This window comes from Papio anubis, chromosome 1 (assembly GCF_008728515.1).
Source record: "Papio anubis isolate 15944 chromosome 1, Panubis1.0, whole genome shotgun sequence".
In the NCBI taxonomy this organism is placed as follows: Eukaryota; Metazoa; Chordata; class Mammalia; order Primates; family Cercopithecidae; genus Papio; species Papio anubis.
In genome coordinates this window covers 215,661,076-215,687,465 of record NC_044976.1, presented here as the reverse complement: position 1 = coordinate 215,687,465, position 26,390 = coordinate 215,661,076, and the positions used below count along the sequence as shown (strand labels likewise).

The window sequence follows — 26,390 nt, the reverse complement described above, 5'->3', positions numbered from 1 at the left end:
CCCTGTTTGGTACAGTGAATTGGAAATAATTCCACAAGCAGATTCATTCTTTTGTTTAAGACAGGAACTGTTTAGTGATTCCTTTATTCTTTGTGTATCCAGTGCGAGGTGCTGGAGTGCATTCGTGGAAGAGAAATATCAGGTTCCCTGATCTCGGAGTGTGCTCAGCTCAGTGACTTCAGAGTGCATGTGATGGGAGCGTAGTAGCAGACGTGGAGCATAGCCTGAGACACAATCCCACAGGAAATTTGGTATTAGGTATAGTGACAGTTAATCTAACTCTAAAAGTGTTAATTATGGATGTAAAGATGGGAACAGTAGGTACTGGGACTGCTAGAGGGGGAAGAGGGGACGGGGGCAAGGGCTGAAAAACTGCCTGTTGGGTGCTAGGCTCACCCCCTGGATGATGGGGTCATGTCTACCCCAAACCTCAGCGTCACACTATATACCCATGTTTGAGCCTGTATATGTACCTCCTGAATCTAAAATAAACGTCAAATAATGAGCACAAATTTAAATTAAAAAGCCCTTTAATGCCCGTTAGTTACTTACAGTCTGTTTAAAGAATAGCCGGTTGCTCTCAGATTTTCATTTGTTTCATTAATCGCATCTTTTTATTGACTCAGTCTGGTCAAGAAAAATACTCTTAACAGTTTGTATGAAAAAGTAGGTGCCACTATAACATTCTAAGCTTTTGCTGAAAACCGTGACCTTTGATTGTTCATACTGGTAATTTATTTCTCATTTTTATGTTGCAATTACAACATTCAAAGCAGTAGACTAAGATCTAATAATTTAGAAGCACCAGAGGCATTTTTGGGGCAGGATGACAAGCCTTTAATGACTATCTTAGACAGTAAAAAAGCCACTGCAATTGCTGTATGAATATTCATTTAAGAAGCATTCAATGGTAGGAAAGAAGTTGTAAATCTTTTAACATGTAAACTTCCAAAAAGATGAATAACATACTATATACCCTGGTCATTCTTATTGAATGTGTCTTCAGATATTTTCATCAAATTCATTTTACTGCTCTTTTTGCTTGTAAACATAAAATAGTATTTCATTAGTTGAGCTCATTTGAATATTAGAAATAAACAGAGTTCATATCGTGAAATTGCTGACAGCTCTTAAAATCAGTCCTGCACTTTGCCCGGAGGCATTAATCACATTGCTGGTTACATCTGTTCTTGGGAAAGAGAACCTGCCTTGACTGTGAATGGGGGTCCAGTTTGCCCCAAGTTTAGTGCCTGTGATACTCAGCAGATGTTGTCTGGTTCTTTACTGAATATGGCTACCCTGTGATAAGAAGCTTTCGGCTGATTGGGCCTTATTTGTCTTGTTTTCTCTTCCTGGGAAAGCAAAGACTGCTGAACGTAACTGATGTCAGAATGGGCCCGTGTTAGCTATGTACTATGTACAGGTCAAGCACATAACTCTTACTAGTAAAAATCAACTTAGAAAGGAGAACTGGATTCAGATCCAAGCAGTTCCATCCTAGCCCACACTCTTAGCCACAATTACAATGGCAAACAAACAAATATTTTTAAGTGTATGCAGTATGATTTAGTGTTGGAAAGATTGTTTAAATTTTTAAATAGGCTTTAAATTTTAGAAAGTATAGATTTACAGCAAAATTGCAAATAGTACAAAGTGTTCCCCTATATATCCTGTACCCAGTTTTCCCTATTGACACCTTATATTAGTATGGTGCATTTTTACAATTAATGAACCAATACTGATATACTGTTAGTAACCAAAGTCCATACTTTATTCAGATTCCCTTGGTTTTTACCCAGCGTCTGTACCCGTATGCCACACAGGATACCACATGATTTTTGTTCCTCATGTTGCTTTAGACTTCTCTTGGCTGTTACAGTTTTTCATGCTTTCTTTGTTTTTGATGATCCTCGACCGTTTTGAGGAATATTGGTCAGGTATTTTGCAGAACGTACCTCACGTGGAAAGCAGGTAATCTCTGTCTGAAATTTTTTTCATGGTTAGAGTGGAGTTCTGGATTTTGGGGAGAAAGACCACAGAGATAACGTGTCATTTTCCTTACATCCTACCTGGAATATGCTCTATCAACCTGACTTGTTGATTTTGGCCTCGATCACCTGGCTGAGCTGGCGTTTGTCAGGCTTCGCCACCGCAGAGCTGCTCTTTTTCCCTCCACACTGTCCTCTTCACAGGGAAGTCACCGTGCTCCGCCCGCACTGAAGGAGCGGGGAGCCACGTTCCACCTCCTTGAGGGAGGAGTATTTAATATGGAAATTATTTGGAATTCCTCTGAACGGGAGGTTTGTGTTTTATTTATATCAGTATGTATTCATACAAAATTTATTTTATACCTCTAGTTATAAGCCAACACTACTTTATGTTCTGGCCCAAAATATTCTAACTTTTGGCTGCAGGGAACTTTCTCAGTTGATTTCTGTGTGCATCTGACATATCCTTATCGTTGTGGAGTTTTTGTGTTTTTTTTTTTTTCCTTTAGCACCTTCTCACTTTCTGGCACCACAAGATGCTTCAGGCTTATTTTTTATGTTTCCTGCTCATATCCTAGAAGCAGCCATTTCTTCAATGTGCCCTGTTTTCTTTTACTGGAGAATAGTTTTAGAAAACAAGATTTGGGCACTACTTATGCTTATTGCTAACGAGTTTTCTTTGCTTCTAGGCCCTATGTAAAAGTTTTAACTTTTAAATTTTTTAAGCTGCTTGAGCTGCTACTAAGCAACTATTTCTGTTAAATGTTGGTGACCAAAGGTATTAAATAAATTGTTTTAAATTTGTTTTTCTTTGGGGAAAGAATGTTGTATTGTAGTTACAGTCGAGAATTGCCAAAAATAAAATTTAAAAAGAACAATACTTAGAAGAACATTTCTAAAAACATTTCTTAGAATTGTATAATTGTCTCAGTCAACTTGCTTTTATTATTTTTTCAAAATAATTTTTAATGATTTTATACAAAGCAGTGATTCCCTGGGTGATGATTGTGAAGATTTTGCCTTTTGTGCTTCTCTTTTACAGTGGATATTTCATTTATTTAATTTGGATTAGAATTAGAAATACAAATGGGACAGTAATTGAATTTACCTCTAGGAATCTTGCTTCTTGCTGGACACTTACTATCTTAATTACACAAAGGGAAAAGAGAAGCAGCAGTGTCTGTACCTAGGAGTTATTGTCTAGTAGTTAATAACAAGCACTGTGCAAGCATTGATCAGTCAAAACAGGATATTTAGAGACAACCAGGAGACTATATCAGATGTATTCTGAGCAGATATCACCCCTGCCCCGGCCTAAAGAACTGCCACAAATCTTTAAAATATTGGCTTATAAATAATATGAAGTAGAAAAAAATTTAAACATGACATTTCAGTGATATTTCTGCAAAGGGAGGTGTTTTTTTAATAAAGAAATGACAGTAAAATTGATTTTCACTAGCTTTAAAGACAGTATCATCCTCTGTATGGTAAGATATCACTCTGAGAAACACCCCTTCATCCTTTCAGGTGAGAGGCAGCCTGTTATCACAGGCACAGCCAACCACTATAACAGCTGGTATTGACAGAGGCTCTGAACGCTTTTGGTTAAAAATGAAGCAAAAATCTGAGTTTTCATAGGGCTTCCTAACCTCCTGTTGAGGTATATGTAGGAACCCTTCACCCATCATAATAATCCAGGTATGTGATGTTGTGTTACAGTGACCTGCACGGTCTAGTGAGAGGCATTCGTTGTCAACACAGGGAAACTTACCACAGAAGATAAAATTTAGAAGAAAAGTGAATGGTTATATTATTTCAGTGCGTGTGTGTGTGTGTATGTGTGTGTGTGTGCATTTGTGTGTCTGTATATATATTTTCCTCCAGCAACATGTCATATGGTCTAGGAATTCCTGGGCGATTTCTGGTTTGGGAGAAGAGGATGTGAACGTACCTCTGAAACTGACAGAATGATGTATTACCTTGTAGGTCACTGGAATAGAGTCCAGATGTGCGTAAGCATTTATGAAAATTTACCTATTGTCACAGAGGCCCTGTGCCACATGAATCCTATGAGACTGTAAAAGGAAGTCTAACCAAAATTGAACTCTATTTCGGGTATAGCTTTTTCTGTGGTTTCATCATGACATTATACCCATTAAAATATTTTTTTGCCCTCATTATTAAAACTGTTAGGTTATTTAGTGACTTCACAGTCACAAAAGTTTTTTGTATTTCCCAGGCAAGCAAAACCTCAGTAGCATAAACTTAGTTTTGTCACTGTCCCGGGGATCACACTTCATATGGGCCAATAAATTTCCAGGAAACTATAAGTATTATGTCACACGTGCAAAAATGTGATGTCTTTTTTGATCCAAACCTTTGCCAGACATTCAAGAGAGGTTAGGATGTAGTGAGAGTTTGTGAAAGGCTGGAGCTCTCAGCAGGCCAAGTGTAGCGTAGCAACTGGCAGTGGTGAAAAGCTGCCTGCAGGTACAAGAGAGCACAGTATACGGATTGTGGTTACGGTGTTCGTGTGAGAGAATTAATCTTCATTGTACCCGAGGGACCCAGTGTAGTTCTTCAGATACTTCTGTGGAAACTCTTCCTGCAGGAGAAAGACGTAGATGGTGTGCCATAGAATTTCTGTGACAGTGGAAATGTTCTCTCTTTGTTGTGCAGTGTGGCAGTCAGTAGCCGTTTTCACGTATCAGAGACTTGAAATGCATTGAATATGACTGAGGAATTGGATTTCAAATTTAATTTTAATTATGTTTTAAATGTAAATAGCTACATGTGGTTAGTGACGACCTTTTGGATAGCACAGCTGTGCATGGCTATGTTTGGCATGTCTACTCGTGAGATAACGTCTGTGAAAAACTGTGGCATGCGGCCGGGCGCGGTGGCTCATGCCTGTAATCCCAGCACTTGGGGAGGCCGAAGCGGGCGGATCACGAGGTCAGGAGTTCGAGACCAGCCTGGCCAACATAATGAAACCCCCGTCTCTACTAAAAATACAAAAATTAGCCAGGCGTGATGGCGTGTGCCCGTAGTTCCAGCTACTCGGGAGGCTGAGGCAGGAGAATCACTTGAACCCGGGAGGTGGAGGTTGTGATGAGCCGAGATCACACCACTGCATTCCAGCCTGGGTGACTGGGCGAGACTCCATCTCAAAAAACAAACAAAGAAACACCCACAAAAACTGTAACATATAAAATGTTCAAAAAAAATGTTTACTTTTCCCTTGAGGAAGTGTGTAGACCCACATGATACGTTTTTAAAACAACCACCCAGAGGTTAATAAATCTTTTGTTTTAACTTTCCCAATACAGTGCCATTACTCATGTACCTCTTGCGTTTCATAATGGAATGAGGAACCTTTAGAGCTGCAGTTATAGACAGGTACATAAAAACAGCATACCGCTCTTAATTGTGTGCCACCCCAACGTGAGAGAGAACATAATGATCAATTTGTGTCCATTTTGTTCCCCAGCGGTGGCTTAAGTGAGCATGATTTAGGATGTTTTGCTGCTTTTGCCATTTCTGTGTATGTTTGAATAAAAGGGAAAGTTTGAAAGGGGACACAAAGTCAGGGAAGAAAGAAAAGAAGGCCTAGAATTAAAGAGGGAGGAAAAGAAGCGTGAGTACCTGGAGAGCTGCGAGTACCGTAGAAGCCGATTGCAGCTCGGAAGACCTGATTGTAGATTTGCAGGAAACGTGCTGCTGGTGGAGGCCGTCTCTGAGGAAGTAAGAGAGGACCACTAGGGCTGTGTCTAATGTAACCCTAAGGCCTCTCCGTCCCTTCTGCTGATTATGACTAGCAGCTAATTTGGATCGGATTTGTACTATGGGGAAGAAGCCTGGAGAGAAACGTGGGGTGCCAGTGTGACAGTGGTGGCTGAGTGAGTGGCGCTTGCTGTCTTTGTACATCAGGCCAAACCACAAGGCCACGGCTGGGGTTGCCTCTTTTGTCACAGGTACTCAGTCTAGTATCCTGCGTAGTCCAGAGTTTTATTGAAGGGTACATAAAAAAATCATACAAATAAACATGTTCTGAAGAATGTATTCATCAGTACAGTCTAATTTAAATCTCCAGAGAGTTGGTAATTTTGCTTTTTATGGACAAGTCTTTTCATTGAACGATTTCTATTTCTATTACTATGTTTTAAATGTTAATTTATTCTTCAAATCTCTTCTTCCTTACTTTCACCCCAGAATGTTTTCAGATATGTGTATTTCTACCGGTGTGGCTCTCAGGTTGTCTCTAATGTGTCAGAGGCTGTAGTACTGTATTTTCTTAACTGGATGTAATAAACGAGATATGACGATAAATGGGACCTAAGGATATTTCTCATGAGGAATACTTTTGTTTGTCTTAACCTGTTTTATTGGGTTTAACTAGAATATAGAATGAAAAACAATCTTAATATGACTTCTCTGTTTTCTTAGCATATTTTGTTCTTAATTTGGCTCTACTTATTAGAACTCCTCCAAGATTTCCTGTAATCATTACATTAAAAGCCTCCTTTATCAATTGAAATGCATCTTTTGTAACTACATTTATTATTATTTTTGACTTTACCTTTTCCCTTTTTAAAAGCAATGAATGCATTACTCTTGCCAAGAAAATGGGAAGATCCCAGGAGGACTTACTGCTCTCCTTTTTCCCTGGAGAGAGCTAATCTCAAGTTTACTCTTTGTTTATTAATAATTGGATTGAAATACATTTAGTCTCATATTTACTCTTTTAAAGAATGTGTAATCATTACAATCATTACAAATTTTATTTATTTTCCCTCAATCCTTTTAAAGTTACAAGGAAATAATAGTGCATTTTAACATTGATAGATACCATAATTTTGGATTTTATTTTATTGTAGCATTTACATTAACTGCAAATCTTAGCTTTAAAAAAAGCCACACATATGTTAGGCTCATGCCTGTGATTCCAGCACTTTGGGAGGCCGAGGTAGGAAGATCGCTTCGGCCCAGGAGTTCAACACCAGCCTGGGCAACATAGCAAGACGTCATCATTACAGAAGAAAGATAAAAAATGAGCCAGGTTATTTTGGGAGCTGTAAGAGTTAATGGCTGCCCTGCTGGGTTCCGAAGTTGCGTGAGTTCTGTAGCCCCTTTCTTTTTGCCAATTTCTTCAATTAAACCTCTTTTCTTACAAATTAATAAAGTAAATAAATAAAAATTAGCTGAGCATGATAGCACATGCCTGTGGTTCCACCTGCTTGGGAGGCTGAGGAAGGAGGATCGTTTGAGTTCAGAAATTCAAGGCTACAGTGAGCTATAATAATACCACTGCACTCCAGCCTGGGTGACAGAGTGACACCTTGTTTCAACAACAACAACAAAAACAACAACAAAAGCCACACATAGCCTCTTCTGTATCCAATTGTCAGTGAAAGTTCTTAAAATCTTCAATGTATTATTTGTAATTTTTTCCATAGTAACAACACTCCAGTGTTTTAAGATGTTTCAGATTGTGTCTGTTTTTGTGCAGTGGTTCTCAAACTTCAGGGTGCATCGGAATAACTCATTTATTAAGGCTGGGTGGGACTCAACTGCATTTGAACAAGTTCCCGGCTTTCTGATGCTGCTGGTCTGTGGTCGCACTTCAGGAATGACTGTGTTGTCATATTTGATTCTTACAAGAACCCAGTGAGATCTTGGGCAGATACAGATAAGGAAAATAAGGCTCGAAGACATTCGTGATTTTTTTCCAGCAACACATCATGAATTAATGGTTGAACAGATAGCAGAACTCATGAAGAACTTTCTGGTTTTCTCCTGCTCATGGCGAGAGTTCAGTTCCCAAACGACGTCTCTCTGATTTCAAGTGTGTTTGATCTTTTTGTCTTATTCTTCTCAGAGCTATTCATATGTTTGGATACACACCCCTAATATTCGCATTTATTTATAATATATGCTTAAAATTTTCTTGTCTTTCAGTTATGTGACTAATTTTTGTGCCTAGAGATGCTCTCAAAATGCAGTGTCTTTCTGTAGAAACAAAACCTTACATAACTTGTTAAGGCCACCCAAGGTTAATCATGAGCAAAAATGTTGAGTTTTTTACCCACTAACCTAGTCTTCTGGCATTTTTCACTCTAGCTTGTGGTGATGGTTCTAGGCAGGACCATTATTTGTGGGTCTAACAAATGAGGAATGATCCAAGACAAAGAATCTCAAAACCACGTCGCCAGACCCTAGCAGAAGGGCCCTGTACTGATTTCAAGGATGTTTTTATGTTTTGCTGCTTCCATGGAGAACTGATAGTTGGGTTTTTTTTTTTTTTTTTTTTTTTTTGAGACGGAGTCTCGCTCTGTCGCCCAGGCTGGAGTGCAGTGGCCGGATCTCAGCTCACTGCAAGCTCTGCCCCCCGGGTTCCCGCCATTCTCCTGCCTCAGCCTCCCGAGTAGCTGGGACTACAGGCGCCGCCACCTCGCCCGGCTAGTTTTTTGTATTTTTAGTAGAGACGGGGTTTCACCGTGTTAGCCAGGATGGTCTCCATCTCCTGACCTCGTGATCCGCCCGTCTCGGCCTCCCAAAGTGCTGGGATTACAGGCGTGAGCCACCGCGCCCAGCCGATAGTTGGTTTTTAGTTGGTACTAAAGCACTGAAACTCCTGCGTGTAAGACAGCGACACACAGGATGAACCGCGAGGTCCGTTTTCTCCGTCTCCCCCTCAGTTTCTCTCTGAATTACCTTCGGGTATTCAGTATGTGGAGCGTGTGGACGAGTGTCTTGAACCCAGTGTCAGCCAGCCATCAGGATTTACCTGTTGAATATTGCGTGGTAAGCTTTGCTAGTATAGTGAGGAAATGCTGTATGCTTTTCTGATACTGGCTTTTCTAGTTCCTACTTCTCGTTTTCTCTTGCTTTCCTTCTTCTGTTCTACTTTGATTTGGGGGCTCCTGAAATACCTTAATCCAAAATAGAAATAGGGAGGGAAAAAATAGTAGCTGGAGAACAAGTTAAAAGTCTTGACCTCGACTGTCTTCTCTTATTTAGTATAGTGTTGGCTTTTTGCGTGTGAGCTGGGGAGGGGGACAAAGAAAATCATGATTTTTCAAAAAATTTAGTCTAATTGAGGAGTAATTTAAATCAGTGTGCTTCAGCGACTCCCCCACTTCCTATGCTTCCTTTCTTTTTTCTTTTTTTTGAGACAGAGTCTCACTCTGTCACCAGGCTGGAGTACAGTGGTATTATCTCAGCCCACTGCAACCTCCGCCTACCGGGTTCAAGTGATTCTCCTGCCTCAGCCTCCCGAGTAGCTGGGACTACAGGTGCCTGCCACCATGCCCGGCTAATTTTTGTATTCTTAATAGAGGTGGGGTTTCACCATACTGGCCAGACTGGTCTTGAACTCCTCACCTTGTGGTCCGCCCTCCTTGGGCTCCCAGAGTGTTGGGATTACAGGTGTGAGCCACTGCGCCTGGCCTCCTATGCTTTCTATTGCTGAAATAAAACTCTCAGTATACGCTACGGTCTGTGTGTGGTGCTTTATATGCACTATTTTACTTAATCCTTTGTTAAGCGGTATTATTTTGAGGAAACAGATTGAGAGCGATTATGTAACATGGCCAAGGTCTGACACTTAGTAAATAATAGACTTGGGTCTTAAATACTAGTCTTTTGGACTTTGGCATTTAGGGATGACTAGCCTGTATTACCTTTCCTTTGATCCTTCCTCAGGTAGGAGGTGAATTTAATAATTTGGATTTCTTGAAATAAATTAGACTCCACAAAAACAGAATCCTGACTTTAAAACTGGGCTCTGTATTTCCCCTTGTTTGTTACTGTGCCAGTTCCCTTAAACATGTGCTTGAAAAGAGAAATTTACATGCTGCTTTTAGAGATGCATGTATCTCCTAAGCACATACAACTGACAGTATTATGCCTTTGCTGTGCTTGGAAGTTTTTATTTTAGTTATTTGGGCTTTAAAAGCAGCATATGATGGAGTTTCAATTTGTCTTAAAACCACAGAGTGCTACCATGATACGTACATCAATAAACTGTAGAGTGTCTCTTTCTTTATTTTGCCCATGGAGATGTCTGACAGCTTTCAGAAAAAAAGGCAGCCACCTAAGTGACTAGTATCACCCATTTGGAGGGAGATAGTTGAGAATTTCTCCCAGAGTATATCCATTAAAAATCACTTCTTTAGCCTCTCCTGTGTCTTTAAAAGCTTTTCATCTTTCCTATTTTGTCTCACATGTCCCTTCTTGTTACAGGAGTATGTATTTTAATAACAAATTTAATACAGTATTCAGTCTTACAACCAGTTAATGTTAGCTGTATAGCAAAAACAAACATGTGCATCCAGTCAGTCATGCTCCAATATGGAATAGCCGTTACCCACGCTTGCGTTGTTCCCTTGCTCCCCGAGTAGCTTTGAGAAATGTCATTCCTGTGAGTCTCAGCTTCCTTGCTCTAAAAAGCTGATGATAGCGTCTCTTTAGATATTTGTACGAGTTGGGTGAAATAGTGTGCATTGTAGAAGAAACCACACCATAGTGGGGTGGGAGGGAGGACATGGCAGTGAGGTGCCTTTCTCTTTAAGAACTTAGAAGTTTGCCTTCTGGAAAACAGTTACAAAATCGAAACCCCATGGCCAGTTCGTGCTTCAACAGCACATATACTAGAAAATTAGAATGAGACAGAGAAGATTAGAATGGCTCCTGAACAAGGGTGACATGCAAATTTGTGAAATACTTCATATTTTAACATAAATAAACACAATGGCTAAAGAAACATACAGTTTTTTTGTTTTTTTGTTTTTTTGAGACAGGGTCGCGCTCTGTCACCCAGGCTGGAGTGCAGTGGCGCGATCTTGGCTCACTGCAGCTTTTGCCCCACAGGCTCCAGTGATCCTCCTCACTAGCCTCCCGAGTAGCTGGGACCACAAATGTGCACGACCATGCCTGGCTCTTTTCTGTGTTTTTAGTAGAGATGGGGTCTCAGCATGTTGCCCAGGCTGGTCTCAAACTCCTGAGTTCAAGCCATCCACCCACCTCGGCCTCCCAAAGTGTTGGGATTACAAGCGTGAGCCACCACGCCTGGCCACAGACCTCTTAAAGAAACACATTATGGGCAGGCTTATCATCGAGCACTTAACATAGATATTTGAAAAAAAAATGTCAACCACAAATGTTAGTAACTTGTAGCACTTTTAAAAAGCAAACTTATTACAAAGTTTCTGTTTGGGATGACAAAAATCTTTTGGAAATAGTGGTAGTGGTTACACAACATTTTGAATTTAATGCCATTGAAGTGTACACTTAGAATGGTTAAAGTGAAAATTTTATGTTATATGAATTTTTTTTTTTTTTTAAAGTCAGTAAAGTGAATATTCGCACGGCTCCATTAGGCATTATTTAGGCCAGAGAAAGCTAGAACTAGGACCATACTGCATAGATCCTGTGGCAAGGAGATCCTCTTTTCAGAGTCCAGTCTGGATTCTGATCGCTCATGTTCGCTGCTGTATTTCTAGCTCTAGGCCAGGACGTGCTGGATGAATGAATAGTCTGTTGTGCTTCACGGTTTATGCAACTTGTTGCTCTTGCTGTGGTGCCAGACACAACAATATTCTGATTATAGTTTGACTTCCTATGCAGGGAGAAAACATGAAGGTCAGAGGCTCAGTGTCCGGTCCTTTCACCCATTCGTTTTTTTATTGTAAATTAATAAATCGATATTTATTATACATTCTTAAAAATCCCCAAACAAGTTCAAGCTTTACAACTTGACACCAAGAGGTCTACTAGATACTTTTTATCAAGACCGCCCTCAGTGCATGTGAGGAATGTGAACCACCAAGGCTCCTGAGACCACAATGAAGAGAGCTGTTCTCAGGGGGACTTGCTAGTAATATTTCCATCAACAAGTGCTCACATGAAACGAGTGCTTCGAAATGGGTTTCTTGTACTTCACATCGTCATTATCTCCAAGGAATGGTTTCATTACTGTGGGGTTGGTTGTTTGCTTGTTTGTTTAATTCATAGTTTCCTATTCAAACAATGACTTGTCAATCACATTTGTTTCAAAAAAGATGAATAAAAATTTACTGGTCTCTTTAGGGCTGCAGTCTTGCTTAGAAATGAACTGAATCTGGAAATGTTTTAATTAAGAAATGTAAAAGTTTCAAAGCTTGTAGTTTTAAGATGTGCTTGTTTTTTCACAGTGGAGCTACTGAAAAATCCCTCAGCTACTTTGCTTTACCATTGTATTTTCTGCAATGATCCTCTCGAGCATTTTAAAAGAAAAAAAAATTGGTCCAAATTAGTTTTAAAAATTATTCCTTGTGTTCTGTTCTCTTCATGTCTACGTCTTGTGTTTCTTTGCCTGAACACAGTACATAAGAACCTCACAGTTTTCTCAGAGTGCTTTTGAGTCCTCATTTGATACCTTTTCCACTCTTCATTCCCATTTGTTTCTCCTTTCTTTTTTTTGTTCGAGATGGAGTCTCGCTCTGTCGCCCAGGCGGGAGTGCAGTGGCGCAATCTCAGCTCACTGTACCCTCCACCTCCTGGGTTCATGTCATTCTCCTGCCTCAACCTCCTGAGTAGCTGGGACTACAGGCACCCGCCACCACGCCCGGCTAATTTTTTGTATTTTTGGTAGAGATGGGGTTTCACCATGTTAGCCAGGATGGTCTCGATCTCCTGACCTCGTGATCCACCCGCCTCGGCCTCCCAAAGTGCTGGGATCACAGGCGTGAGCCACCTTGTTTCTCTTTTCTTCAACGCAGATCTTCTGACCAGAGCTGTGGAACTGGGGTCGGAGTTGAGCTCGATCACCTACCTATTTAGCGCGTCACACCTACTTTGTATGTGTGTAGCAGACGTTTCTTCTGTGTTTCCTCATTTTACGTTTCTTCAGTCACAATAGAAGTTCGTGAGACCTCTTGCATAATGACTCTAAGGGGCTTTAGAACCGTTCTCCTGTGAGGTAACCATGCCTGTGATGTGGAGAGAGTGTGAGACTGGGAAGCAGAAGACCGGAATTTCATATGGCCTTTCCCACCACTCAGCTGAGGAGCCGCTGTTGCGAACCTCCTGCCCTGGTGGGATTATGGTACGTATTCAGAGGGGTCTTTTGGAGAGGAGAAGCACTGTCGACACGGACGGTGCTGGACTCTCAGAGGCCGAGTTTTCATTGTCTCTTGGTTTTGGGGCTGGTATGAAATGAACTTGGTCTTCTTCTGAAGCCTTTCAGAAAGTTAGCAATTAAGAATTTTAAATTCTGTTTTTTAAACTCACCCACCATGCTGTTCTCTAGTTTCAGAGTACTTGTACGTGGCAGGAGACTGTGAGGACAGGTTGTGAGAGACTTTGAAATGATAAAAAAAAAAAACAAAAAACCACAAAACCAAAACTCTGTCTAGCTCAACCATCACATTAGCTCTGCCTCTCACTGTCTCTGAGCTGTACTAGAATTGTGCATGCTATAAAAAATAGACCGTAAAGCACCTGGTTCTGGTCCATACAATGCCAGTTGTGTTTGGAGAATGCAATAGATTATGGTCCTATGCGTATTGACTAGTTTTGCAAATTTTACATCTTGCTGGCATTTCTGAAGCTTATCTATTTGTTTCTTCTCTGAATTCTTTTCAAAATCAGACTTAGCATCTTACTGGTTCCCTAATTAGTGAGTTAAATCTTTCATATGTGTTCATTAATTTTGAGAATCATTATTTTACTTTACAGAAAATTATTTCTTAACAATACAGTAAAAGAAACCCCCACAATTCTGGGAATTCTGGGAATGATTTGTGTTATTTTGAGCAAAGTACTGAGCTCTGGTTTTCCTCATTTAAAAAAAATAGTGAGGTTTGGCTGGGCACAGTGGCTCATGCCGGTAATCCTAGCACTTTGGGAGGCCAAGGTGAGTGGATCATGAGTTCAAGAGATCGAGACCATCCTGGCCAACATGGTGAAACCCCATCTCTACTAAAAAAAAACCTACAAAAATAAGCTGGGCGTGGTGGCACACACCTGTAATCCTAGCTACTCAGGAGGCTGAGGCAGGAGAATCGCTTGAATCCGGGAGGCGGAGGTTGCAGTGAGCTGAGATTGCGCCACTGCACTCCAGCCTGGGTGACAGAGTGAGACTCTGTCTCAGGAAAAAAAAATAATAATAATAAAATAAAAAATAGTGAGGTTTGACCGAGACAAACCTCTAGTCTGTGATTCTATGGTTTTATGATTCTATGATTCTACAATTTAATATTCTCTAAGCCCAAGGTCCACGGTCCTATGTTTGTTAATATTTAGGTGAAATGGCATAAAATCAAGGAACTAAAGTATCTTATGTATGTAAAAATTGCATAAGTTCTTTTTGGTATTTGTAGCACACATGTGCACATAAATTATTATTATACAAGATACTTTGGTGTTTGTAATTCTTAAAAAGGAATTACCAACATGGCAAAACCCTGTCTCTACTGAAAGTACAAAAATTGGCGCCCATAATCCCAGCTACTCAGGACGATGAGGCAGGAGCGTCGCTTAAACCCGGGAGGCGGAGGTTGCAGTGAGCCGAGATTGCGCCATTGCACTCCAGCCTGGGGGATAGAGCAAGACTCTGTCTCCAAAAAGAAAAAAAGGAATTATATTGCTTGAATTGCTATTGACAGTTTTCAGTAGTGAGGAAAAGAAGGGTGAGCATTCTCCAGGCAACTTTTTAGATAAGAAGAAAAATTTATTTGCCTTTAAAAATTCTTGGCGTATAACACCATTAGTGCTTATAGAAAATGATGGCTGTTATTGAAGTCTGTGACTTTTTAAAACCATTATTAAGTTCAAAAAGCATTTCTAAAACATCCAGCCTTGCAGAGCATTGCATTAGGAAAGGTAAGAAACAAATGGAAACTTTTATCCCTGTTGTTTGGGTAGTCACTAGTAAGCATTAATATGGTAGTATGTCTGAGTGACCCCGGGCTACCATAACAAAACACTGCAGACTGGGAGACTGGGTGGCTTAAAAAACAGAAATCTATTTTCTCACAGTTCTCGAGACTAGAAACCTAAGACAAGGTTCTGGCCCACTAGGTTTCTGGTGAGGACTTTCTTCCTGGCCTGCAGATGGTGCCTCCTTGCTGAGTCCTCACGTGGCCCTTCCTCATGCAAGCACACAGGGAGGAAGGGAGCAAGTCAGTGAGCTCTCTGGTCTCTACCTCTCAGGACACTAATCCTATTGTATCAGGTCCCCACCCTTATGGCCTCATTTAACCTTAATTACTGTCTGAGAAGCCCCTTCTCCAAATAGATCCGGAGGGTTAGGGCTGCAACATAAGAATTTTGGGAGGACACAAACATTTAGTCCATAATCTGTGATACTGTTAGAAGCAAGAAGCCACACATCCAAGGTACAGATTGAGGATGGCAAGGAGTAGTCTCCCCAGAGGAGGCCTGGTTGTTGTTGAAGACAGCCAAGAGTTGGTGAGTTTGATGCCAATCTGGGTGCTTCTATAATTAGAAGATACTAATTATACTGACCCATCACTTTTTATCTGTTCTAATCTTTCAGTGGTTACAAGGTTTTCCCGATAGGAAAAAAGGGCAATATACTTGCTTTTCTTTCTTTTTGGATTTTAAGCCTGGGACCTCTTTGGGTCATGATATATATATATTTATTTAGATTCTGTCAGCCTGTGTAACAATATCCCAGAAAGGACTAGTGTTTTATGTTCTTTCAACTCTTGGTTTTTCTGCCTAACCGCCTTTACTGGTTTGGTGCTCTTGGGAATACTGCCTCTTAGGGAAAAATAAAATCTGATCTTTTGTGGATCTTGGAGTGGCTTAGTTAGTTTAATATAATCTAGTGTGTGGAAAGGTGGAGTTATTTTAAGTCCTTTGGCTTTACTTCCATGCCTAATGCCTTTTCTCATCATTTATTAAAGTGCTTTGACTTTGATATGTATCACGTTAGCACCTTGTAAATCCTTTTAGTAATACCTTTCTATGATGAAGGTGTAAACACCGCTGTTTCTACCGCATGTACTTCTCCCTCCGTGTCATTTTTATGGGACTTTAAACCTGCTAATGTTCCAGATTATTAATTTAAAACAGCCAGCTACATAGTAGAAGCTTCTTTCTCATCTGTGATGTCCTGACCTCATTTTACCTGTTTCCTTTTCAAATTCAGTTTGGAAATCTCAATTTTCATAATCTTTTGAGCTACTACTTCACTTCCCTGATGTATACAATTTAGCAGCCTTATTATTTTCAAGACTTTATACCAGGAGCACACATGAAATAATTACTTTTTTTGTTTTTTGGCTGCTGGACATACTCCCCTAGCTAGTCAGGATTTTTATTTAATTATCTTTCTTCATCTTGTAGGAAATGGAATTCCTATTTGCATTTTCCCTGATTTCTCACCTTGCTTCTTCTTAGCCTCGTTCTGACAATGTTTAAGGGATTTAGCTTGGACGTTGTTGGGTTTTTGTATCTCTTATGCCAACCTTCTTATATTTAGCTACATGGTTAGAGCTGCCCAATTAAATGGCATCCAGTAAACTGTGTTAGGGCTTGTGCTTGAAAATGCTTTGAAGACTCAGTTGATGTTTTCTCAAGTTATTCCTCAAGTTTGTAAGTTAGTCTAATTGAAAAGTATTGTCTGGAAAACTGCCTCGTTTACATGCAGATTTCATTGATTGCCCTGGGCTTGTACAAACTTTGCAATCCTTTTGTTGATGGAGTTTCTCTTGTATGAAACACTTTAGCTACCTGTCCTTGGTTCTGGACTCTAGCTTTCAAAAAGCAACATAGACAATTTAAAGGGGCCTTAGATAAAAGCCAAAAATATATTTAGAAGATAAAGTTAAAGGAGCTACAATTATTTAATCTCCTAAACATAAGGGTGTAGAGAAATTTAGCAATGTGGTAACTGTGTCTTCTCTGTATTAAGTATGTGCTCATTTGTACTTAGGGGCTCACTTCGTGTCTTCTCAGCCAGATCTGGAAAACCTGGTGTTGTGCTTTTGCTTCAGTATCATCATTAGGAAGGATTTAGGCTTGACCAATGGAAGAGATGTTGAACCCTGGAATGAGTGTCTGGGGAGGAAAGGCATTGTGGGAATGACCTCTTGAGTCTCACTTCCTAGATAAGATGGATTATGGGTAATGAAGGTGAAAGTTTTAAGGTGTCTTCCAGATACAGGATTCTCCTCTGATTGCTGTCATCAGTTTTATTTTTCTAATTGTGACTCAATGTGCTTTATGTGGTGGGAGAACAACAAGGTGCATGTAACTGTTTCATAAATGTATTTCTTGACTAAGGCTGGTGAACAGGCCCAGGTAGGCTGTCATGTGGGGTACTGGAAAGAGCACTGGACTGGGAGTCATATGTCTAGGTGAGAACCCAGCTTTGCATGTAAGTGGCTACCCGACCCTGAGCCTGTTATGGTATCACTTCAGTCTTCAGTTGTCCCTTTTTACTGTGTGGGAGATTGGTCAGAATAATTCTCAGGTCCCCTCTGGATCAGTTCTATGTGTGACAGTGGGAGTGAGGTTATAATTATCAAGGAGGAAGAGGTGATACACAAGCCGAGAGATGTGAAGAATAAGTGGAGTGAAGGCAGAGGTAATAGGAGAAAGGGGAAGGAAGGGAGACGGTGAGGAGGGTTTTTCGATGGGAATTGATAAGAGTGTTTGTGGCTACCAGGAATGGAGTTTTAAAAGTTGATCTTTTTCTCTCTCTCTTTAATATGCTGGATTTCAGTTGTGATGAGAACAACAGCGATAAGTTTTCACTCAGTCTCTTTTTAAAAATTAGATTAATTTGGCAGAATTTAAGATGGTTAACTCAATTTTCTCTTTCTGTTTCTTATATAAGGTTACAATAGTACTCTTTCTTTGAAGATTTCAAATAATTCTTTTTATTATTAAAAATGCCCCCCTGTGAAATAAGCAAAGGTAATTATCTCTACCTCATCATTGGGGAAATGAAGGTACAATGTGATTAAACAATTTATTTGGGAATCCAGTATGCTGGTGTTAGAATTCATTTTTCAAATCTCTCTACTTGGCTTCTCTGCTTTAAGTTGTGTCTGTGTATCTGGAGGATCTGTTAGCCCACTGGTGCTTGGCACAACGGGTTGTAGAAGCACTAATATGTCTCAGAGATGGACATCATTCATCCTCGTGAACTCATCTTAAGGACTAGATCCCCAAAGCAGACCCCACATGTCTGTTTCATAGTTCAGTAACTGAATTTTCATATAAATAAAACCATACAAGTTAAGAAAAATCACATACCTATGGGGTGTTCTGACATGTCCTGTGTTTTTGTGTAGAGGAGATCTTCAGTTGCACAAAGTGTGAATCATGAAATGATAGAATTTATAATATTTTCTTGGAATTTCTCGAGTCCTGTAGATGTCAGACAGGATGTCAGAGGTACTGCCATTACTGAATAGTCTCAGCTCTGGGGAGTGGAGAGGATGTCAGCTGACAGCCTGAAATACTTGGCATTAATTTTGTAAGCACACAGATTCCTTACATCACAGCCGAGGATAATGTCAAGGATACCTCTTATTTCTACTGGAGCTGACACTAGCGCATCTGTTTGAAGGTCGGATGGAGGGAGAGTACAGGAAAACCTTTGTCCCTCAGTGCAATCATTTGTATTACAGATTTTTAAAATATACTCTAGGTGAGACATTGATTTGCCTTGCTCTCTTGAGACACTGCTTTGCATGGCCATTTCTCTCAGTGGAGTGAAACCTCTGTTCACAAGAGCACTTGTTTAGACATCACGGAGGCCCATGGTTCCTACTGCTTCTCAAGGATGGGAATGCATGTGGAGAGATGGATGATAGTAATTTTCGTAGTTAAGTGATCACTTTATCTCTAGGAAACAAATAGAACCCATATGATGTACATATTATAGCAGAATATATTCCTTGCCTGATATTTTGTTGCTTTTAAAGCACATCACATCTCTTTATGGCTCGTTACGTCTCATTCTCTGTTTATGTCAGTTCTGGGGAGTGTTTATAAAGGGAGGCATCTCTTGCTGGAAACTAGTTATAGTGATTACCCATTCTCTTCTGCCCTCCTGAGTTTTTGTGTTTTTTTTTTTTAGATGGAGTCTCGCTCTGTGGCCCAGGCTGGAGTGCGGTGGTGCAATCTTGGCTCACTGCAAGCTCTGCCTACCAGGTTCAAGCAATTCTCCTGCCTTAGCCTCTCGAGTAGCTGGGACTACAGGTGCCTGCCACCACGCCCAGCTAAATTTTTTTCATATTTTTAGTAGAGACGGGGTTTCACCATGTTAGCCAGGATGGTCTTGATCTCTTGACCTCGTGATCCACCTGCCTCAGCCTCTAAAGTGCTGGGATTACAGGCATGAGCCACCACACCTGGCCTAACCGTCCTGAGTTTTAAAATCAGGTGGCAAACATTTGCATCAGTCTCCAAAATCAAATCTTCATGACCTTGAGTGGAAGGTATAAGATAGAATAAGTAGTTTATACATGTATGTATGGGTACGTGTGTGTGTATATATATGTACCAATACATACACACACACACAGACACACACATATAGAGATTGTTTTCTAATATACATATATGTATATATGTTTTCTAATATATGTGTATATATATTTTTTCTACTATATGTAGATACATATTTTCTAATATATCTATATTAGAAATCTGTTTTCTTTGTTTTTTTGTTTTTTGTTTTTTCAGACAGGGTCACCCAGGCTGGGTGCAGTAGCACAATCACGACTCACTGCAACCTCAACCTCCAGGGGTCAAGTGATCCTCCCACCTTAGCCTCCGGAATACCTAGGACTACAGGCGTGCACCACCACACCCAGCTAATTTATTTATTTATTTTTGGACATGGGATCTTGCTATGTTGCCCAGGCTGGTCTTGAACTCTTTGGCTCAAGTGATCCTCCCACCTTGACCTCCCAAAGTACTGGGGTTATTGGCATGAGCCACCATGCCTGGCCTCATGTTTCCTTTTAACTGAGTACTTAATTCACGCCTTTTCCTCTTTTGGCTGCTACTCTGATACCAAGTAGGTCCCCACCTTTGAAGAACATTGCATCTGACCAGACTGAGGGCCAGTGTGAACATGGGCCCCAGACCAGAGCTTTTGGAATAACAAGGAACAGCAAAAACTAATATTTCCCTTCACTTAGAAAGAGACTGTGGATGGGAGGGTCCAAATCTCCACTCTCCACACACGGAAAGCACAGAGCTCAGTGCCAACATGGAAACCAGAATTTATCAGGAATGAAAGGTAGTATAACCCCTCAGATTCTCAAGGTTAAGATGTGTTTTGAGAGATGCGTATCTGACCATCTTCTAGGAGAAGTGGCCTCACTCCAGCACTTTTAAAAGATGATTTTCTTTCTATTGCATTTCCCAAAGGGGTATTAAAGCTACTAAAAGAGATCTGATGAATCAGAATAAATCAGCTGTCTCATAAGAAACATTCCTGGATGATGATTTTTGGTTGCTGAGATTATTCAGCACGTTACTTCCGAGTGGCAAAATTGAGGGCAATCTGAGAATATAGAATTCAGTGGTGGCAACATTTGCTGACAGATTTATACGTAGGACACGCATATATACAACCCCCATTTTTTCAGTGTATTTGTCAAGAGATCAAGACCCCTCATCACCAAAATAAGTTATTTTGTGCATTACAGTGAAGAGGACAACAGAAGGAGACAGTTTCTTGGAGGGCAAATGAAAGGCCTTTTGCGAAGGTTCATATCACTCTGGAGTGGAAGGACTGGAGCCTAGTGCCTTGTGGCTTTTGTTCACTTGACCTCTCAAGCTGTTTCTTCTACTTGTTCTGCTGGCTGCTTCTCCTCCTCCTCTTCCTCTTGGGAATAGAGGTTTGAGTATTTCTGCATAGGTTCCTGCATGGCCTTGAACTGGTTTATATAGTCTAAGCCCTTGAATCCTCCATCCTACAATGGAAGCAGGAAAAGGTTGACTTGAACTGTTCCCTACAGGGGCCTCTGGCCATTCCCCTAAGGCCTGAGTAGTTTCAGTTAATGTATCCATTTGGCAGTATCAATCCGTGCTCCTCACAGGGATCCTGCAGTCGTCAGCCACCAGCTCTGCGTTGATTGGAGTCTAATGGGTTTTTTTCTTTGCTTACAGATATGATTCAGTCTTTCCCTTCTGGCTAGCAGTAGAACATGGTTACAGGCCGGCACTTAGACCTCACAGAAGCAGCAGTGGCAGCTCAGTTTTATTAAAGACAAAGAAATTTCTGTTTATTGGAACTCGCTCACTTTTGGGATCTTCAAATTAAGAAAAAAAGGTCGCTTGCTGAGGAGGCTGTAATGAGAGAGATGGAGTGGATCTGCCTATTAATATTCTGTAGCCATGCATGCACTTGTCCATTCATTCATTTGCTTATTTCAGTAAATATTGATTGAGCAGGTATGATGTGGCAAGCGTGAAAATACTTCCACAAAGCAAGTAACTCCAGTGGAGCCTCTCCCACTTCAGTGGTATTTTTGGCTTATACTCTGTCTACAGCATTTCTTAACTGTATGTAAATGACTCCCGGTCTAGGAGATTTACAATGGTGTTGTGTGGTATTGTTCCTCGGTTCATTCAAGTTCAGTCTTTCATCTTCTTTTCAGAGTAGCTCCAACCATCTTTTGGGACTTTACCTTCCTCTTGAATTGTCCAATTCTTGAAGGTGACGGGTGCCACCTGCTTGATTCCGGAAGGACCATCTCTGATCCCTGGCATTGTTCATTCAAGTGACTGGCAGTGGAACACCCAGCCCAGGTTTACAGCTGCGATCCTATGGGAAAGCTCCCTCCTCCTGCCATTTCACCTTTGGAACTGTTGTTACACTCTGGAAGATTTTCCAATAACTACATCTAATTAGAAGGATGAATAAATTACCGAAGCAAGTTAAATTACCTTGTGTGTCACAACAATAATTAACATTCAAATAGGAAACCGCTGCCATTTTTATAAACATCACTAAAGGGAGGCAGCACCCTTTTTGAAAGCAGGAAGCAGGAGACTACCCCTCCCTAAGCCTGCTGTGAGGATGGTCTGGGAGAGTTGCTGGGCGAAATGTTGAGAACGTCTGTCTGGTTGAGATTGATGTCATTGGAGAAATTCTTTAATTGCTCTACTTAATACCTAAATCCTTCGAAGTAGCAACTTTTCTATGTACTAATCATTAACCACTCTGCCCTTGTAGCTCTACGTATTTTGCTTATCTCTTCCATCTTTCTAGAAGGAATGGAAATTGATCTGGTCACAAGACGTACATTTTTGGACTAGGCTTTACTTAGAAAGCAGCTCACAGCCTTTTTAGACCCCACGTTTCAACAGTTCCATGCTCATTCCTTGCTCATTCAATGTACCTACCTTTGTTCTTCTTTGTTCTTCTTCTTAAACATTTTCTGTCCTGAAAATGTTTATTCTTCTCCATGATGTTACTTCGGTGTGGTCTCTTGATTTCATGTTTGTGCTTTTTTGCTTTTCTGTAGAGTGGAGTGGGATTATCAATAGCTTTTATTTATTCAGTAGACTCTGCCATGTCTAGAATTTATTCAGACAATTGAAAGGGTAACTCTGTGCAACTCTGGCTTAAATAATAATGAGTTGTTGGGGGTTTTGTTTTGTTCTCCTTTTTTTTTTTTTTTTTTCCTTTGAGATGGAATCTCACTCTGTCCCCCAGGCTGGAGTGCAGTGGCGCGATCTCAGCTCACTGCAAGCTCCACCTCCCAGGTTCATGCCATTCTCCTGCCTCAGCCTCCTAAGTAGCTGGGACTACAGGCACACGCCACCACTCCCGGCTAATTTTTTGTATTTTTAGTAGAAACGGGGTTTTGCCATGTTAGCCAGGATGGTCTTGATCTCCTGACCTCGTGATGCGCCTGCCTCGGCCTCCCAAAGTGCTGGGATTACAGGCGTGAGCCACCGCGCCCGGCCAGTTTTGTTCTCCTTTTAAACTTACAAATTCTTAAATGATGTTTGGATTGTAATTGATGGCATGTAATTTAAGAAGACAGCATTGAAGTTGTAAATTTGCTCATAATCGAGAGATTGTCCCTAACATACTCCTACATGTTTCTACTGAAGAGAACAGTATATTAGCAGAGTGTATTAAGGTTTTCATCACCTCATTTCTTAATATTATGAATAGATGACTCTTGTGTTTTGAAAAGATTTAACCAAGTCGTGAATAAAATCATAGATCTTTATACCCTCAAGGCCAAATATAAATCACAGTGGTTCCTGTAATATCCAAATAGCAGGCCTAAAAAGAAATTTAAAGTTTCTTTTCCTTTTGCTTTATATTTCACCAATTTGGGTTAAAGTCTATAGTTTGGGGATTCATACATTATGTTTGTATGTTATGTATGCATTCTTTTAGCTCAGGAGTGGCTAACCTCACCCTCTAAGGGGAAGAGCCAATATTACCAGTGCCATTAACAAAAGGCCAATACAGGCTGGTGTGGTTGATGGCTCACATCTGTAATCCAAACACTTTGGGAGGCCAAGGTGAGCAGGTTGCTTGAGCTCAGGAGTTTCAGACCAGCCTGGACAACATGGCAAAAGCCTGTCTCTGCAAAAAATACAGTAATTTGCCAGGCATTGTGGCACGCACCTGTAGGCCCAGCTGCTCAGGAGGCTGTGGTAGGAGACTTGCCTGAGCCCGGGAAGTCAAGGCTGCGGGGAGTTGTGGTCTTGTGCCACTACGTTCCAGTCTGGGTGACAGCAAGACCTTGTTTCAAAACAAACAAACGAAAGCCTTTATCAGCACTAATCTCATTGCTTTGAATATGTTTTCCTGTTGCTGAGGGTCAGACCGTGTGTTTTCCAATGTTTTCAAGCATCAAATGTTACTTTTTTGTTACAGTATCAGTTCAGTTAGCAATATTGTTTTGCGGCCGGGCGCGGTGGCTCAAGCCTGTAATCCCAGCACTTTGGGAGGCCGAGATGGGCGGATCACAAGGTCAGGAGATGGAGACCATCCTGGCTAATACGGTGAAACCCCGTCTCTACTAAAAAATACAAAAATCTAGCCAGGCGAGGTGGCGGCGCCTGTAGTCCCAGCTACTCGGGAGGCTGAGGCAGGAGAATGGCGGGAACCCGGGAGGCGGAGCTTGCAGTGAGCTGAGATCCGGCCAGAGCACTCCAGCCTGGGCGACAGAGCGAGACTCCGCCTCAAAAAAAAAAAAAAAAAAAAAAAAAAGAAAGAAATATTGTTTTGCGTTTTAATGTTTATCCCTTTCTGCCAAGGGCTCTGAAGAGCCAACTATAGTCCTTAAGAACTGGACAGTGGTGAATGGATATGGGAATGGCCTGGATCCACTGGTACTTATGGGCGTAGTTGAGGAAGGCTAATTTTGTCAGCTGACCTCTGATTTTGGGACTCCATAGTTTGTTTCTGAGACTAAGTATCACATAAAAAAGAATTATTATTTTGTGGTTACTGGTGAGGGGGTTTGGGTTGAGGCCTGGAGGACTCAGTGGAAAGGAAAGTAGAGTGCTGGAACGAAATAAAAAATTATCTTAGTGATTTTGTGTAACATTAGCTTAGAGTAAAACACTTGGTTTCCATTATCGTGCTGCTTTTGAATAAATACCTCTTCTCAAAGGACCATGGAAGATGTGGTAACTTGGGTCAGTACAAATTGCGTTTCAAAAGGAAACTCCTTTAAGTAAATTACGTATTTTGGAAAAAGTTTTTATTCTGTGTTCTGCACAATATAATATACTTGAAATTCATGGCTACTTTACGCACATTTCATTTACAATGTATTTGAAAGCCCTCCTTAATGAATAATGGTAATTAGGTGATTGACATATTCTCCCACTTGACAATCACACATACTAGTAAATTGCCCTCTATTTTCCTGGAGTATCTCCAATAAATGTTTGAAACTTTCCCCTAGCAAATGTCATTCAGCAAAATCGTAAGAGATTAGAAGAGTTTCTGTTTCCACAAATTAAGTGAATGACCACCCTGTGAATACCCGTCTTCCTTGATAGTTCATAGACTGCTTCCAGATCTGCGATGGAAAGTGTAGTTCAAACTTAAGTAGTTAGATTTGAATATTTAAAGTATTCTAATCCTCAGCTGGTAGAGGGATTTTCAAGTCTGGAGTACTTCTATACTGTAAAGGTTATAGGAAAAGATAACCTTTTTGTTTAATAAGCGGACAATTATTACTCTAGATCTCAAAAACCAAAGCATTTATTTTACGTGAATGGTAAACTTCTCCCGGGGTGCTTTTTGTTTTATCTCCTATCAGTTGGATAATACTAAGTTTATTATAATAAGGTATGTAAAAATCTTGAAGCCTAACTCTAATTTTTGGTGCAATATAAAGGGATATTTACCATGTTACAAAATATGATGACACAATATTTTGTACTCAAATATGATTTTATACGTGGATTAATGTTTGTCTGTATCGCCAGTGTGCTGTCTGCAGAAGGCACGGGCGCAGTTACTCCTGAGCTATACTTAGTTTTTCCCCCTAATACTTTCTGAACTTTGAGGTATATTGTATAAATGATAAAATGTGTATATTTAAGGATATAATTTTATATTTGAGTATAGATAAATGCATATTCATGTAACCCACACTTTCATTAATACCTAACAGATTTTCATGACCTTAGAAAGTATTGTAATATTTTAGGTATTTCTAATTCTAAAAGTAGCAGAGATTCATTGACTGGTGATTAGAGAAAACCTTATTTCAATTTATCAGGTGCTTACCAGATGAAAGTGTGAAGAAGAAAGGCAGATATATTATAACGAATAATTAGTAATTGTTGAGACTCCACTCTCCTGGAATAGATCCACTGTTAAGAAACAAATGTAGGTGTGCAGCGGTGCATACCTGTAATCCCAGCACTTTGGGAGGCCAAGGCGGGAGGATCACCTGAACTCAGGAGTTTGAGACCAGCCTGGCCAACATGGTGAAACCTCATCTCTACTAAAAATACAAAAAGTAGTCAGGCGTGGTGACACGTGCCCGTAGTCCTAGCTACCTGAGAGGCTGAGGTAGGAGAATTTCTTGAGCCGGGGAGGCAGAGGCTGCTGTGGGCCGTAATTGCGCCACTGCACTCCAACCTGGGCGACAGGGCCAGACACTGTCTTAAAAACAAACAAACAAGGAAACCAAACAAATGTTGTCATGGTAGCATAATGATGTTTTGGTTAAAGATGGACTGTGTATACAGTGGTGGTCCCATAGTATTATAGTGGAGCGGAAAAATTTCCACCGCCTGTCATCACTTCGCAGCACAACACGAACACACGTTCCTCATGTGTTTGTGGTGAAGCTGGTATTAAAAATCCCCACGGCACTGCCAGGTCTATAAAAGTGTAGCCCATGTCATTCTGTGCCGTATATAATACTT

At 40.6% G+C, this 26,390-nt stretch overlaps 1 protein-coding gene, 1 long non-coding RNA gene and 1 other non-coding gene across 4 annotated transcripts in view; 2 read left to right on the top strand and 1 right to left on the bottom strand.

Moving 5' to 3' along the window:
• Positions 1-26,390, top strand: part of SMYD3 (SET and MYND domain containing 3) — a 758,734-nt gene that overhangs the window by 308,110 nt on the left and 424,234 nt on the right. The gene's annotated exons all lie outside the window — the stretch shown is intronic.
• LOC108583430 lies at positions 153-25,814 on the bottom strand. Of its 2 annotated transcripts, none has more exons than XR_004182018.1 (3): positions 25,744-25,814; positions 22,374-22,489; positions 153-224 (listed from the first exon to the last, which is right to left on the bottom strand). It is a non-coding gene; the product is annotated as an uncharacterized LOC108583430 (long non-coding RNA). The 2 variants fall into 2 exon arrangements; XR_001898089.2 differs by lacking the exon at positions 153-224 and adding an exon at positions 11,529-11,607.
• On the top strand, positions 10,620-10,724 carry LOC116272011. Its single transcript, XR_004180740.1, has one exon. It is a non-coding gene; the product is annotated as a U6 spliceosomal RNA (small nuclear RNA).